At 34.1% G+C, this 17,248-nt stretch overlaps 1 long non-coding RNA gene across 1 annotated transcript in view; it reads left to right on the top strand.

The window, feature by feature from the left end:
• LOC113929641 overlaps positions 1-17,248 on the top strand; it is a 116,635-nt gene that overhangs the window by 50,845 nt on the left and 48,542 nt on the right. The window contains exon 3 of the long non-coding RNA XR_003522271.2: positions 14,866-15,121. This is a non-coding gene — a long non-coding RNA (uncharacterized LOC113929641). The remainder of the gene's footprint in view (positions 1-14,865; positions 15,122-17,248) is intronic.

The raw sequence follows: 17,248 nt of genomic DNA, 5'->3' as shown, positions 1-17,248 counted from the left end.
GGAAAGGAGAAAGTTCTACCAAAGGAAGTTGGAGACGATGTGTCTAAGGCACAAGCAAGCTTGGTCTGTTCAAGGACTTTTCAGAGAATTAAAGTGTTAAGAGGAGAGTGTTAGGGGATGAAGCCAGATTACTTGGACTCAAGGGAAGAAGAGAACAAAGGAAGAATTTTTGATTCTATTTTGAGTGAGATAAGTCATTTGTAGGTTAAACACAATAGACCTCTAATCTGACATAAATTATGAAAGGAACCCTCTCGGTCTTGTGTGTAAAATAAGTTAGTGAGGAGAAGAGGCAAAACTCTCTGTCATATGGAAAACTCTTACACAAGATGGCCTTGGAAAATTTGCCATGGCTTCTAGTGTGCTGTAATGTACTGGTTCTCCTCTGCCTCCCTATGTCTTGACTTACTTGATTACTCTCCTTTCTGTTGCCTAAGTATAAATGCCAGAGTTTTCTCTTCATTGGCTAATTGCAGCATTTTCATCTTTTTCTGGTAGTTTCCCTGATGATACTTCAAACTTTTGTAGTGCATACCTCATTTACATACAAGGACACTTCTCTTATAAGATGCATCGTTCATTGTAAGCCAAAGAGAAACAATGACATTTTTATTGGTTAACAGGTAGGGAGTTTCTCTCTCTCATATTCATACACACACAACCACATATACACACGGGTATATTTGCATATCTATACACACACACACACACACACACACACACACGCATATTTGGTTGGATTGTGTGTAAGTTGGAGAAATGAATGGACATCTCCCTTGTAAGCATTCAGTAAGAAAAACTTACTCTCAGTGAGCTCTGCAATGTTGCTTCAAAGTATGAAAGTAAGTGCAAGGGTTTGAAAGGAATATTGGAAAAAGAAATATTTGAAGACTTAGAGGCTTTAGTGGATCAGAGTTGAACCCCATCCCAGGACAAGAAGAAAAGTTGTCAGGAGTAATAAAATAAGTTGTCAGGAAATATTTTTATCAGTGCCTTGTTCAGTATAATTAAAAGATTATATGCAATAGATGCTTTGTCTGACAAAGGTAGACCCTGTACAACTATTAAAACCTGTGTGAGGAGACTGGATAGAGTATATAAAAGATGGATTATTCTTTCTGAAAACCTTATAATTAATATTAACTCAGTATAAACAAGAGGGGGTAGGGAAACAGTTACTAGATAAACATTGCTTAGAGTAGAAAAACAAACCAAAAACACCAAACAAGAGGGACTAAAGATATTTTATAGAAGTGTTAGTATAAACATAGCAGGAAAATATACAAAGCTTCCCTAAAAACAAAATATACTAAAAAAACCCAAAAAACAAAAAAAAACCCGCATCGGGGCACCTGGGTGGTGCAGTTGGTTGAGCGTCTGACTCTTGGTTTCAGCTCAGGTCGTGATCTCAGGGTTGGGAGATTGAGCCCTGTGGTCTGGCTCTGCACTTGGCATGGAGTCTGCTTATGATTCTCTCCCTCTCCCTTTGCCCCTCCCCCAAAATAAATAAATAAATCTTTCAAAAAAAATTAAAAAGATAGCACAAACAAGAACATAGTACTTATTGATCCAAAAAAAAAAAGATTTCACATTGACTGTCAAAGAATTCTAAAACCGTTCTGTACAGAAGTAACACATGTAGAGATGTTTAAAAGCTGAAAACTAAACTAAGTCAAAGGTATACCAGGAAAATGCAAAAAATAGCGATTATACTCTTCATATTTGACACAACAGAGTTAAAGTATCATTACATGAGATAAGAGAGGACTTTTTTTATAGTATAAGCTACACACAGTGAAGTTTATACAGAGAATATTAATAATTATTCATCTAAAAACCAGTACATTCCCAGTTGTCATAAATCTGAAACTATAGGAGATGCAAGGGAAAAAAAATTACACAGTAACAATAGACAACTTCCGTTACACCTCTCCCAATCTGAATATGAAAAGTAAGGGAAAAACTGTATGGGTCTAGTAGACCTGCACCACAAAATCGTAATTGTTAAGGGAGATCTTACGTATAACTATGGCACACGGACTCTGTGATGGTTAGTTAATTTTACATGTCAACCTGGTTGGACCATGGTACCCAAATAGTTGGTCAAACATTATTTCAGGTGTTTTTGTGAGGGTATTTATGAATGAGATTAACATTTAAATTGGTGGATTTTGAGTAACACAGATTGTTCTCCGAATGTCAGTAGGTTTCATCCAATCACTTGAAGGCCTAAGAGAATAAAATGATTGACCCTCCCCTGATTAAGAGAGGGTTCTTTAGCAGACAACCTTTATGTTTGGATTGGAACATCAGCCATTCTGGGTCACCAGTTTGCTGGACCACACAGCAGATTTTGTATAGGCCAGCTTCTGTAACTGTTAGTCAATTCCTTATAATAAGTAGATTTCTGTATTTATACACATCCTCTTCTGTTTCTCTGAAGAACTCTGACTGATGCTGACCTCCAGTAAAGGAGAATACTCCTTCTTTCTAAGGATCTGCAGAATGCTCACAAACGACAAAGAGAAACTGGTTATGCTTTAGTCCACAAATTTAATAGGCCATACATATAAAGTGATATTGAGAAAATGGGGGAATTCAAAGGTTTCTCTCATTACAACGTTTACACGAAGAATAGGAAGGAGCCATCTTTGTAAAAGTTGTTGGAAAAACACTCTAGAGAAGAAGTAGAATTAAAACTTCTTTTGAGAGAAAGAAAATCTCAACTTTTTCCAGTAACAAAGAAAGATTGTGTGGCTTGAAAAGTATGAAAAAAGAGACAATGATATAGAATGATAATGTAGGAGGATTCAGCAAGGGCCATACTATAAAGATAATATTGGAAAATAAATTATTCCAAGATTAATTATTGGGAATTTTTTTAATGATCTGATAGCAAGATTCCCTTGATATTTAAAAAAAATCGTAGGGACGCCTGGGGGCTCAGTCAGTTAAGTGTCTGCCTTCGGCTCAGGTCATGATCCCAGGGTCCTGGGATTGAGCCCCGCATCAGGCTCCCTGCTCAGCGGGGAGCCTGCTCCTCCCTCTGCCTGCCACTCCTGCTGCTTGTGTGGGCGCTCTCTCTCTCTCTCTCTCTCTCTCTCGATAGATAGATAGATAGATAGATAAATAAAATAAAGTTTTTAAAAAAATTGTAGATAATATTTGTAGAATTAAAGTAAGAAATGGAGTAGAGAGACAAGTAATTAAATAATATCATGTGGTGACTTGGTTAAGTTAGAAGCAGTGGATATGTGGAAAAGTGAAAACGTTGAAATTGTTTGCAGTTAAGATCAAGCAAGTTTACTAACTGAATAGCTATAGGGTTAAAAGATAAATCAAGAATGATAGAGACAAGGGCTTAGGACCTTGCTTTGCAGTATAATAAGTGATGAGGTAATTATAGTGTGCTATGTGAGCATTTGGAAAGGACAGATAACCAGGAATTGAGAGACCAATTAATACATCCTGAAGGAAGGGGCATCTGAGCTACACCAAAAAGGCTAACAATAGTGGGCATCAGTTATTTCAGCCAACAAATAGTATATATAAACACCTGGTGGCTAACAGAGAAAATACTGATTATACTGCATTAAAATGAATCCGTTATAAGGCTGGTGAAGTTATCAGGCACCAGTATGAGGCATATTAAGGAATCTAGACTATTCAGAAAGTAATAGCTCTTAAAAATTATTAAACTTGGGAGTGACATGATCTGATTTGCTTTTCAAAAGACCACAGCAGGTGCCCTTTAAGTAGGAGATTACAGAAAAACATTGCTAGAGAAAAAAAAAATTAGCTAGACATCTGTTCAAGGAAACTGGTAGAATAATGGTGGTCCAAACTTGGTGAAAAATAGAAGTCAGAGAGAACACTGTGGGAGAAATTACATGATTTAGCCATTGGTACATGATAAATTCCTTATCAGGTAGATAACTCATACTGAGGCATTTATATGAAAAAAAAAAGTCATGGGCTTGCTTTAAAATATGCCCGCACAATTGCAAACCACAGAAAGTAGAACAAACAAGATGGTCAAAATGTTGATAATTCTTGATTGAATGGCAAGCATATAGATGGTCAGTAAACTATCTCTCCATTTTTCTCTGTGCTTTTAAATTTCTATTTAAAACATTAAAAACAGTGGGGAAAACACCCCCAAAACTATAAATGTATAGAAAAAAAGTGAGGGTATTTATGTCATGTCTTGGTAGTAATAGCAGCAATATGTAGAAAGAATGATTTTTCTGCCATGTAATGACAGCACAATTACTCGGGTTTCTCTGCACACTTCGTAACTGAGTATGCCAGCTTTCAAAGGGAACATGGCCTGCAGTGGGCCTGAAGGCAGGAAGGGAAGTTGCTGAGGTGACTCTGCTGCCTATAGTGGGGGCGGGGGGGGGGGGGTTGCTCCTCAGAGGAAGAAAGCTAGGAGGAATTGAGAGTGAGCGGATTTTCCAACCACAGTTACAGCAACTTTCAGTTTGTAAGATTCAGACTTGTAAAACTTTCAGATAATTGTCTTTCCCTGATTACATAAATAATGTTTCAAGGAATCAAGGACCCAGGAGAATGTGTGCTTATTAATCAAACGGTTGCTATATATCTCAGTAATATCCTATAATTAAGTAAATAAAAACATCTTGAATTAACTAAGTTATTGGTTTCTGGCACTATTGAAAATTATTATTTTAGAGCTTGCTTACTTATATTACTGGATATAATAAAGGAAAGCATTTCTGCGCAGTCTTAATTTCTAAAGAGCTAACTTTCATAGTTTCTTTTCACCATAACAAAGTACAGGAGGGAAGAAGTTAGGTGGAATATATGGCCTGTCAGAAATAAAGTGACTTGGAAATCTTTCTTTAAAAAAATATGCACACAACTCTATTGCATTTTAAAGAGTAAATGGGAAGATTAGAAGACATTTATGAAAAAATATGTAGATTTTTCTTATACATGTGGATTAATATTACATACTTCTTCCTTTATATTTTACAAAGATAGATAGTCATATTCATAAAATGTAACTGATGGGTATGAATACAAATACAGTTCATAGTTATTTAAAATAAGACCTTGTGGGGCGCCTGGGTGGCTCAGTCGGTTAAGCAGCTGCCTTCGGCTCAGGTCATGATCCCAGGGTCCTGGGATCGAGCCCCATGTCCGCTCCCTGCTCAGCAGAGAACGTGCTTCTCCCTCTCCCTCTGCCTGCCACTCTGCCTACTTGTGCTCTCTATCTCTCTGTCAAATAAATAAATAAAATCTTTAAAAAAATAAATAAATAAAATAAAATAAGACCTTGAAATTAAAATATGCAATATTTTAATAAAGATAGCAAAATATAGCCATTTTTATTCTTTTTCTGTATTTTTCTGAAAACACAGAATTACAAAATTGGAAAAATCTTCCATATTAAGTTAAATTATAAGTGATAACAACTGTAAAGAACAAAACTTAATGATAGCTATCAAATAACTAAAATTTGGATAGAATTAGAATAAATCCCAGGGCAATGGTCCTGAAAAGAGAAAAAAAAGAAAATGACAGTGATGCTCTCTAGGTTCAAAGATGTGGTTGGGACATGGAAAACAGGAGAAACTCTTCCAGTTTGACCCATTACCACATCATGGACAAGAGTAACCAAGAAAAATAGCCTGGAGATGAGATCATGGGAGAAAAGAGATCAGTTTCAGTGGCCTCTTTATTTACTTCCTCAAGTCAGTTGAAGAGTAATGAATGCACTCTACATCACCGAAGAGAGCACTCTGACTACAGTTTGTCATCATGATGATCTCCCACCTAGAGCATATGTTCATCCCAAAAGGAGTTCTTAAAGTGCAGAGACATCATATGGCTCCAATGAAGGAAGAGCTGAATGATGAGAGATAATCTATTCTAAAAAATGTGCAAAAATTAAACCTGCCAGCTACCTTCTCTCCTACCTCCCAGGTACTGCCTCAAATACAAATATTTTCATTGAGTAAGTAGAGATGTAGACAAATCTGTACCCGTACTAATATTACTATTAAGCAAAAAGTACATCCATACATAGATGTTACAAAGAAAATGGAATAAACTACAAAATTTTATAAAAAATGCTAGATGAAGAATATATAACAAAAGAAAATTTTCATAATTCTGAACAAAATTTCAAGCACATAACAACTCATTATAAAGAAAATGGAATAATTTTAGAAGTATCTAAATAAAATATATAAGGAGGAATAATTAATTAATAAAGAAAAGTTAAAAAATGCGCTGAAAGGATTCATAAAAGGAATGGAAGTTTAACAAAATTAAAGCCACATGTTATAGAAAGAAAGAGAACAGACTTGGCTAGAAAAAAATTCATGGACAGAAAGAATATGTTCCACAACTTGACATAAAATGAAAAAGGAACAAAATGATGAAAATTATTAGAAAATAATTGAATTCAGACAAATGGGCATTCCACATAAGCATAATTGGTATTCCTAAAAAAATAGAATAACGTTACATAATATATAAAAGTAGTTTAAGATGTAATTTTTAAAAGCTTTTTTTTTTTTTAAAGATTTTATTTATTTGTTTGACAGCAGAGAGAGAGAGGGAGAGAGCACAAGCAGAGGGAGCAGCAGAGGGAGAGGGAAGGGCAGGCTTCTGGCTGAGCAGGGAGCCCGATGTGTGGCTTAATCCCAGGACCCTAGGATCATGACCTGAGCCAAAGGCAGATGCTTGACCTACTGAGCCACCCAGGCGCCCCAGGCCACCTTCTTAAAACAGGAACATCTGAAAAAGGTTTTCTATGGCTTCTTGAAATGATCAAAAATTTCAGGATTTGAGAATAGCTGAGGAAAAATACATGACAACACAGATTTGGAACCACAGATATTATGGATAAATATTACAAAGTAAGGAGTGGTATCTTATTCTTATCATCGTGTTTTGTTTTACATTAGAATTCTCTTAACCAAAACCCAGTTATCTGTCTTGCCAGGCTAACTGATGCTTTCCATTTTCTCCTTGATATTCAGACAGATGGAATCAGTTATATTTATAATCAATTATACTATATTATCATATATGTGCTCCTAAAGGTTATCCCACTATGCACAATTGTGCATAGGGGAAAATAGGGTTAGGGGCAAAACCATCAGAAACATTTTCAGTGATACAAAATTGAGAGTAACCTAATAAAAATGATAGCGCAGATTTATACATGTTAGTTAATTGCATAAATATGATAGATATGGCACTTCACCTTGAAAAGGCCCTTGAAATTTATAAGGATCAGAAGAGTTGCAACTTGTTAGTTGTTCTGAAGAGGTGATGGAAGGGTTATCTGAAATCAGAAGAAAGTTGTAGCACCCAGTGCCCATGGGTAGGGCTTATAAGCGTTATGTGCTTATACATTGTATGTAATGAACTGTGGTAACTAGTAGATGTTTGTGTATGTGCGCTTGTTTGTGTGTATGCTTTTATATTCCTAGAAGGCTCGATTCTTCTGGGTGGAATTTTATCTGATCACCTAGTGATTCTTGCAGATAAAATCACACATAAGCAAATTTGAAATTAGCCTTGTGCTCAAAATATTGCCTAATACCATCAATCCTGTTGGAGCAAATTCCCGTTTAAGAAAAGCAGTGTAGTAGAAGGAACTGTATATAGAAAGTTGTTCATTTTTAAACATTAGGTAATCTAATGAAATGTGTGTGAAAAGATTTATTTATGGAAAGTCTCTTTGAAAACAAGATGCTAAAAAAATGGTACCTGTTTAGGTTAGAGTGAGACAATATAAAAATAAAAGAAAACAGTTCATATAAACCTGCCTATGTACTCAAACCATTCCTTTTTATCTTTGATTTCTTGTTTCACTTTAAAGATGTCAAATTTTAAGTGTCAGTTTTATACTGTCAAGGTAATCTATGCAAGAAAAAAAGGAATTCTAACTAAAATGCCCATTTTTTAAGAAAAGAAGCTGGGCCTATATCTTCCAATAAATAGATACATTTATTTATGTTTTAGTTAATGTAAAATAATTCAATTTTTAAATGTTTTTTCTCTTTAAACATTTTTGGTGGATACTGATAAATACTTGTGTCCATCGGGGCACCTGGTATCTGACTTTGGCTCAGGTCCTGACGTCAGGGTCCTGGAATCCAGCTCATGGGCACTGCACTCAGCAGGAAGTCTGCTTCTCTCTCTCCATCTGACCTTCCCCCTGCTCATGCTTTCTCTGTCTCTCTCTCAAATAAATAAAATCTTAAAAACAAAAACTTGTGTCCATCATATTAAGTTAGATGTCTTGGTATTGCGTAGCATAATTAACAGTAGCTCTTTGTAGCATATACCCCTCAGCCTCGGTAATATATCTCAGAAAAATTTATTTCTGCTTCACATCCCTTTCCAGGGCAAGTTGAACCACTATCCTTGGTGGCACTCCTCCAGTTAGTGTATTTAACTTCTCCAAAATTATTTAGATAATTATGGACTCTTCTATCTTATGGTAGGTACACAGCCACTATAGTCATTGAAGAATGGGGAAAGAGAGTGTGGTGGTGGTATAATGGTTTAAGATGGTATCATGGTTTCATGGCCTGAAGAGTTCTATACATCTCTTCTACTCTTATCTCTATTAGCTAGAATTCAGTCAAAGGATCCTAATCTAACCAAAATGGAGTTGAGGAATATCATTTTTTCTGCTACCTTGCCACTGCCTTATCACAAGCCCCTAGAGAATTTTATTACATTTTATTTTGTGTGTTTCAAGCTTTTTTTTTTTTGATACAAAGAGCTGGATCTTTCTAAAGAGAAGAATAGTAATTGTTTTTGACAGCAATACCAATAATAGTAATACCAATTTATTAATCCTTAAAATGGAGTAATTTTTGTAGCATATAGATGTTCTTCCTGTACTGAACTGTAGGATGTGGGAATAAAATTTTCATTTTCTTTCAAAATAATAACTAATAATTAAGACCAGGGAGTAAGATAATTTTTGCCATTGTTCATTTATAAAAATTAATATATACATGTAATACCAATAATTTCATTCACAATGGATAGGAATGGTAGTAGACTATAATATTTCTCAATCATATGGTATAGTATCAAATGCTAATTTAACATATTATCAAATAATAGTTCAAAAAGTAGTGTTGTTGAACACGAGTGGGAGAAAGATCCTTGGGTGGTCACTAGCCAAAGAAGTCATGAGGAGTAGGAATGGCGATGGGGGAGGATAGGTCTAAATATAAGCAAGTGATTTACTGATTTACTGGCATATGAAGTGAACTACTTTGGAGTGTTTCTGATCTCTTTCACCAATAATTTTGTTGGCTTCTATGCCATTAAAATCATTGTTTAATCATACTAATACATTTTAAGTCCAGGGCCTACATGACACAAGTTTTAAATTTTTATTTACTCAGCAGCCTGTACTTACTATGTGCCAAGCACTGTTCTGAGACTTTTGCAATTCATTTACCCAACTAATTTTCATAAGATCCCATTTTATGTCATCACCACCACCACCACTGTCATCATCATCATATGATTATCATCATCTCTATTTTGTAGATAAGGGAAATAGTGCCAGGTTATATTTTCAGAATTTAAACCCAGAATGTTGATTCCAGAATTTGTCATCCTAACCATTCTACTATGGTGCTGATTTTCAGAAGTCTCTAGGCTATCTATCCTCAAATCATTTCTATCCCTTTGGCATTCTAAATTATTTAATCCAATTAGAGGCTTCCAATTCATGAATAATAAATTTTGTGCAATTAAGTATTCCCATTCCATTTTTTAGGAATTAAAAAAAAATTTGACTTTGTATTGAGCTATCTTTGTATAGTTGGACTGGAATCTACTTAGAGAGTTGTGTTTATTTTTTCATACAGTGTATAATTATATTTTAATTATGTTAAAATACAGTACATTATTGTATATTATAATGCATTTAATTTACAAATATTTTATTTAATTTTTGCATAAATGCTCATTAAAAAAAGAAAAATGTTTCCCTCTTGACACTAACCACAGTAGATTTTAAGAAAAATTCTTTTCTGGTCTCATAAAGATAAAAAATAATGCAGATTTGAATCATTTTCTGGATTTACAAGGTCATAAATAAGAACAAATAAGTAAATAGAAATAAAATATTATTGGAAAATATAATATAGTCCATATATACTGTCAGTGGTTTCTATGTTCAAAATATAGTAGCTATTTGGTGTTAATAAATGTAATAATAATAATAGCATATGTGTATATGCCACTTAAAATATGCTAATCTGTTTTAAGAAGTTCCATATACTAGCTCATTTAATTATTACAAAAATCCTATGAAGTTAATGCCATAATAATCATTATTTTTTTTAAAGATTTATTTATTTATTTGTTCATGAGAGACAGAGAGAGAGGCAGAGGCAGAGGGAGAAGCAGGCTCCCCGCCGAGCAGGGAGCCCGATGCGGGACTTGATCCCAGGACTCTGGGATCGTGACCTGAGCTGAAGGCAGACGCTTAACAGACTGAGCCACCCAGGTGTCCTCATTATTTTTCAAATAAAAAACAGGGAGGATTGGATGGGAGAAATAACTAACCTGACTTTATAAAACTTGAAACTGTTTCTTTAAGAAAAATTATAATCTTGGGTTTTTATTTATCAATATTTCTATTTTGGTCAAAATTTACCATTGCTTCCAGGATTTCTGATTTTTCCATAGAGTTGCTTGAATTATTATCTTAGAATTCTTTTTTGTTTCCAATATCTGTGTGTTTTTTTTCTCTTTTCTCATATATTTCATTTAATCAGACTTCCAAAATTTTACCAAAAAAAAAAAAAAAGATTTTATCAATTTTACTGGTGCCTATGACAAAGAAAAATTATGGCTCATGGATACAATTTACAAAAACACTTTGAAATTTAGAGATATCTATGCACCAAATATCATTAACATTTTGAATATAATGACATCAATAGGATATATAAGAAAATATGACCTAGTATATGCTAATTTTTAAAACGTTTTCTAAATTCAAGGGAAATGAAGTGATGAAAAATGGGCAATCTAAACAGTGAGGTAAAAGAAATAGATCTGAAAAATACATGTATTAAAACTTGTAATCCTCATTAAATAATAAACATTTTTGGCAAGTAGCAGTGGAAAATCATGGGGATTTTCCATATATTAAAAAGGAAAAAAAGAGCGATTTACTAAGCTTATTAAATTAGAAAAAAAATATGAACAGCATTCTATGACTACCTTGGGTTAAGAACAGAACACACACACACACACGCACACACAGGACGAAACCAAACAGAAACCCTGTCAAATAAACCTTGGGTAAAAACAAATTATATAATTTTTCTTAAATAATAATATTGAAGTATGTGTGACAGAGATAACTCAGTACCCAAGAATATATTTAAAGCCTTAAACGCTTAATATAAATATAATATGTATTATATATGGTTTATGTACATTAACTTATATTTATATATTATATTTATATTACATATATGAAAAAAGTTAAGAATAACAAAGTAAGCAGAATAAAAAGAGAAAAAAAGATAATACATTTTAAAGCAGATATCAATGAATTAGAACACAGTAAAGAGAGATTTCATAGGAATAAAACAGTATTTTAAAACAATTTAGATAAAACTGTGAACTCATCTAATCATGAAAAAGGAAAGAAATCCCACATATTCAAAATAAGATAAAAACAGGGAGAAAAGAACCACTAAAAGAGGGGCAATTAATAATAAGTTATGCAGTTTCCAGAGTGGCTGCACCAGCTTGCATTCCCAACAACAGTGTAGGAGGGTTCCCCTTTCTCCACATCCTCACCAACATCTGTTGTTTCCTGACTTGTTAATTTTACCCATTCTGACCAGTGTGAGGTGGTATCTCATTGTGGTTTTGATTTGTATTTCCCTGATGCCCAGTGATGTGGAACATTTTTTCATGTGTCTGTTGTCCATTTGGATGTCTTCTTTGGAGAAATGTCTGTTTGTATCTTCTGTCCATTTCTTGATTGGATTATTTGTTTTTTGGGTGTTGAGTTTGATAAGTTCTTTATAGATCTTGGATACTAGCCCTTTATATGATATGTCGTTTGCAGATATCTTCTCCCATACTGTAGGTTGCCTTTTAGTTTGGTGGACTGTTTCCTTTGCTGTGCAAAAGCTTTTTATCTTGATAAAGTCCCAGTAGTTCATCTTTGCCTTTGTTTCCCTTGCCTTTGGAGAAGTGTCCAGCAAGAAGTTGCTGCGGCCAAGGTCAAAGAGGTTGTTGCCTTTGTTCTCCTCTGGGATTTGGATGGATTCCTGTCTCACATTTAGGTCTTTCAATCATTTTGAGTCTGTCTTTGTGTGTGGTGTGAGGAAATGGTCCACTTTCATTCTTCTGCATATGGCTGTCCAATTTTCCCAACACCATTTGTTGAAGAAACTGTCCTTTGTCCATTGGTTATTCTTTCTTGCTTTGTCAAAGATAAGTTGACCGTATAGTTGTGGGTCCATTTCTGGGTTCTCTGTTCTGTTCCACTGATCTATGTGTCTGTTTTTGTGCCAGTACCATACTGTCTTGATGATTACAGCTATGTAATATAACTTGAAGTCCAGAATTATGATGCCACCAGCTTTGGTTTCCTTTTACAACATTCCCCTGGCTAGTCAGGGTCTTTTCTGGTTCCATACAAATTTTAGGATTATTTGTTTCAGCTTTGTGAAAAATGTCGATGGTCTTTTGATAGGGATTGCATTGAGTGTGTAGATTGCTCTGGGTAGCATAGACATTTAACAATATTTGTTCTTCTAATCCATGAGCATGGAATGTTTTTCCATTTCTTTGTGACTTCCTCAGTTTCTTTCATAAGTGTGCTCTGTAGTTTTTAGAGTACAGATCCTTTACCTCTTTTGTTAGGTTTATTTCTGGGTATCCTATGGTTTTTGGTACAATTGTAAATGGGACTGATTCCTTAATTTCTCTTTCTTCAGTCTCATTGTTAGGTTATAGAAATGCAGCTGATTTCTGTGCATTGAGATTATATCCTGCCACGTTGTTGAATTCCTATGTGAGTTCTAGGAATTTTGGGGTGGTCTTTTGGGTTTTCCATATTAAGTATTACACTGGTGAAGAGTGAGAGTTTGACTTCTTCTTTGCCAGTTTGAATGCCTTTTATTTCTTTTTGTTGTCTGATTGCTGGGTTAGTACTATGTTGAACAATAGTGGTGAGAGTGGGCATTCTCAAGAAATTAAAAATAGAGCTACCCTATGACCCAGCAATTTCACTACTAGGTATTTACCCCAAATATATAAATGCAGTGATCTGAAGGGGCACGTGCACCCCAACGTGTATAGCAGCAATGTCCACAATAGCTGAACTGTGGAAAGAGTCCGGATGTCTGTTGACAGATGAATTGATAAAGAAGATGTCACACACACACACACACACACACACACACACACACACACACACACACACACACTGGAATATTACTCAGCAATGAAAAAGGATGAAATCTTACCGTTTACAAGATGGTTGGAACTGGAGGGTATTATGCTGAATGAAATAAGTCAATCAGAAAAAGACAATTATATGGTTTCACACATATGTGGAATATAAGAAACCATGCAGAGGATCATAGGGGAAGGGAGGGAAAACAGAATGGGAAGAAAGAGAGGGAGACAAACCATGAGAGACTCTTAACTGTAGGAAACAAACTGAGGGTTACTGGAAGGGAGGTGGGTAGGGGATGGGGTAACTGGGTGATGGCATCGAGGAGGGCATGTGATGTAATGAGCACTGGGTGTTATATGCAACTGATGATTAACTGACTCTACATCTGGAACTAATGATGTGTACTATATGTTAATTGAAATTAAATTAAAAAATAAGTAATGTGATTAATTTGGTACCACCACATTTTGAAATAAATTTGGATTTCTAAAAATAGTGTAATTTTTTGGAAAATGTTTCATTAAAATTCACAGTAGTGGCAGTACAAAGTCTAATCATTCTGTTACCAAAAGAAAACCAGAAAATTTTCAAAAAATAACTCTTCAGAATAATCAGACTGGAATGTTTTAGATCATTCTTCTCAGTTTGTTAATGGCAAATAATCTCACAACATTTACACTGTTTGGAGAGCAGTTAAGGAAGGAAACCATGTAAATCATATTTATTTAAGAGTTCAGTGTCAATTGGGATTAAAACAGCAACCAGTTTTATGTATTAATGTGGATATAAAATGCCCAAATTACTCTCAAACAGAATAAACTGCATTTAAAAATTATCTACATAATCAAGAAATATATATTCTGTGATTTCAAAGATTAGTAATTATTAGAAAATCTATTAATATAAATATTCAAATGAATTAATAAAGGAATAAAAATTGCATAATCTACTCCAAAGATGTGGAAATGGTAATTTAATCTGTGCCTCATAACAAAGCCAGAATTAACCAAAAAATGAAATATTCAAATGTAGAAATTTTAAACCAAAAGTACTAGATGAATGGGCAGATAAAAATTTTTCTAGCTATGATTAGAAAAATTAATGCTATAAGATAAAAGATTAATAAATAAGAAACTTAGAAAACGGTATGTCCAGCTTATATTACAGAGAAAGAGGGAGAGGGAGAGAGAGATATCCTTCTTAATATATAGAAGACTTCTAAGAATTGAGAAGATAAAAACACCCATAACCCACTAGGAAAATGGTAAAAGAGTATTCTGTTATTACATTTAATCATGATTGCTACTGCAGCACATAAACAGTGCTTTAACATGAACAGTGAAAATCTCTCTTCCTCATGCAAGTCTGTTTTGGGTTGTGGGACTCTAAGCCACTTTCATTATGTGATTCAGGGATCCGGTTGCCATCATCCTGATCTGTCGACCTCAAAGTGTTGTCTCAAGAGTTGCCACTAAAGGGGACAAGGAAATGAAGAGTTCACACTGACAGGAAGCTAGCTGAAGCAGGAAGTGACTGTTTAGACTTAGCTTGCTGCCTTGGCATCCATTTTGTTTGGCCAAGTGGCCTGCCAGTGCCTTAAACTGACACCAGCTAGTCTCCTCGTGCAAGCACGTACCCAAAGAACAGCATGAAGAGTCACAAATAAATGTAAGTTTCTGATATGATTCCAACAGACCTTGTGATAAGTAGTCTCCTCCACCTCCCAGCACCTTCCCCTTGTGTACTCCTTAGATAGGAACCCCATAAAACTTACGAAAACCCACTCTTTGTGGTTTGAGTTGACCAATCCACCCTAGCACAGGAACCCCAGAGCACTCCATCCTTGGGCCCTAATTGAGTCCCATGCCCCAGGTTCTGCCTCCCTGCCTGCCCCTTGCCTTAACCTGCTCCTGTGGCCCCTCCAAGTGCGTCATGTACTCTCGCCAAAATCCTGAGTCAAAAGTTCAACATTTCATTTTTCTCTTGTGTTTTTTTTTTTTGTTGAACTGAGGCTCACCATCCTGTGCCCTCTGCTTCACTTACAAATTTTAATTTAACAAAATTATACAGGGACACAGATCACCTACCCTTAGAGTTCATTTGTCAGAAGAATGGCAAATGAGTAAGAAATTACCAAATCATTTTGAAAATCTAATGAAATATTCTTTCAGACAGGTATTATCAGTTAGTATTAAATCCAATAGTTGAATGTTTGATGAGGAATTGAACTATTTTCTCAAAGGAGAAAAAATTGCACCTTTCTAATAACTTTCTTAGAGCACAAATAATGGAACAAAAATATTAGTTCTTCTGTGATGTGTAGCAACATAGACATAATATCGCATAAGATGTATTGTTGTCAAAAATGTTTAACTTGTATTTAAGAAAGCTGGCAGATACAATTTTGTTTAGTGGGTAATAGAGGTGAGAGAATAGTAGCTAAATGACACCATGAATACACAGCTCTGGAACACAGTAAATTCCACCAGATCAAGTGTCTTCAAGAGTTTAATATCATGCAAAGAAATGTACTTTTCTAAATTAAAAGAGACTCAAAAAGCAAAATGACAAGATGCAATGTGGTTCTGAATAAGATCTTTAGATAAATTGATTATAAAGGAAAGTTCTCAGTATATTAGATAAATTATAACAAATATTGATAATATTAAGTAATTATTAATATTTTATTAATTGTGATCATCTTATTTCAACCATGTAAAGAAATGTTTTTATTTTATTAAATTTAAAAAAGATAATAGTACTCTTAGTATAAGTTTTTTTTCTAAGTTTTAAAATGATCAAATCAAATAAAATATGTGCAGTGTTTGTACAGAATGATTATTCACAAAATTTTAGTTAAATTATACATGTAATTTTTAGATATGTACTAATATGCTGCTGAGCCTTTCCTTGCAACACAGGGTTATACATTTTTCACTGTATTTGCCCCTCCCCTTTATACATTCACACATTCTTATTTTCACACATTGAACTTTTTCATTACAAATTATTTTATATCTAAACATAAGAAGTTACTTATCTAAATCCCTCATAAAAATGTTTCCATTATTTTTTGATGCTAATTTTGTATAGTAATCTCATTAACAATGGTAGAAAATATGACAGTAACAAATTACTAAATTCAAATTATATAGTTTGTCAAGATAATTGTCTTTTTCCCTAAGTATATCTTTTTAAAATGTTACAGAGTTTAGGGAATATAATCTCTTCATGTTGCTGACTAAAGAATGAATGATTAAATTAGGAATTCATATTGGTGTTTCATAGAAATTATAGGTCACATAAATATAAAAAACATGTATATGCTCAAGGAAACATTACCGTGCAGGGATATTGAAAATTAATGGATTATTTATTTCATCATTTTTTTAAAGTAGGAACATCTGATAATTACCTAAAAATTATAAAAATTTTCTTTAGTTTGTGCATATCTGTGTTAGCCAAATAATGTAAAGAATAACATTTTAAGTACTGAGACAATCAGGATTACTCTGTTCAGTAGAAAGAATATTCTGTTCATATACAAATAATCTTATCAACAATCCATTTTCTTGTACCTTTGAGAATTTAGATTTCCTTTTTCAGTATTAAATTGGATTGCTTCATGAATATAAAATGACAGAGAACAGTCCTTCTAAAAGGACAAAGGAAACGTGGTGAGTTGTCTCATTCAGATTCAAATTTCAATCTGGGGAATCCTATCTCCGTGAAATTCTATTTAATATTTTTTTTCTCCCCAGTTTTTTTTAAAAAAAGGAGAACCCCTCAGGAATA

The sequence above is a fragment of the Zalophus californianus genome, chromosome 5 (assembly GCF_009762305.2).
Source record: "Zalophus californianus isolate mZalCal1 chromosome 5, mZalCal1.pri.v2, whole genome shotgun sequence".
Taxonomy (NCBI): Eukaryota; Metazoa; Chordata; class Mammalia; order Carnivora; family Otariidae; genus Zalophus; species Zalophus californianus.
The sequence above is the reverse complement of the archived record's forward strand: the minus strand, read 5'-3'. Positions and strand labels throughout refer to the sequence as shown.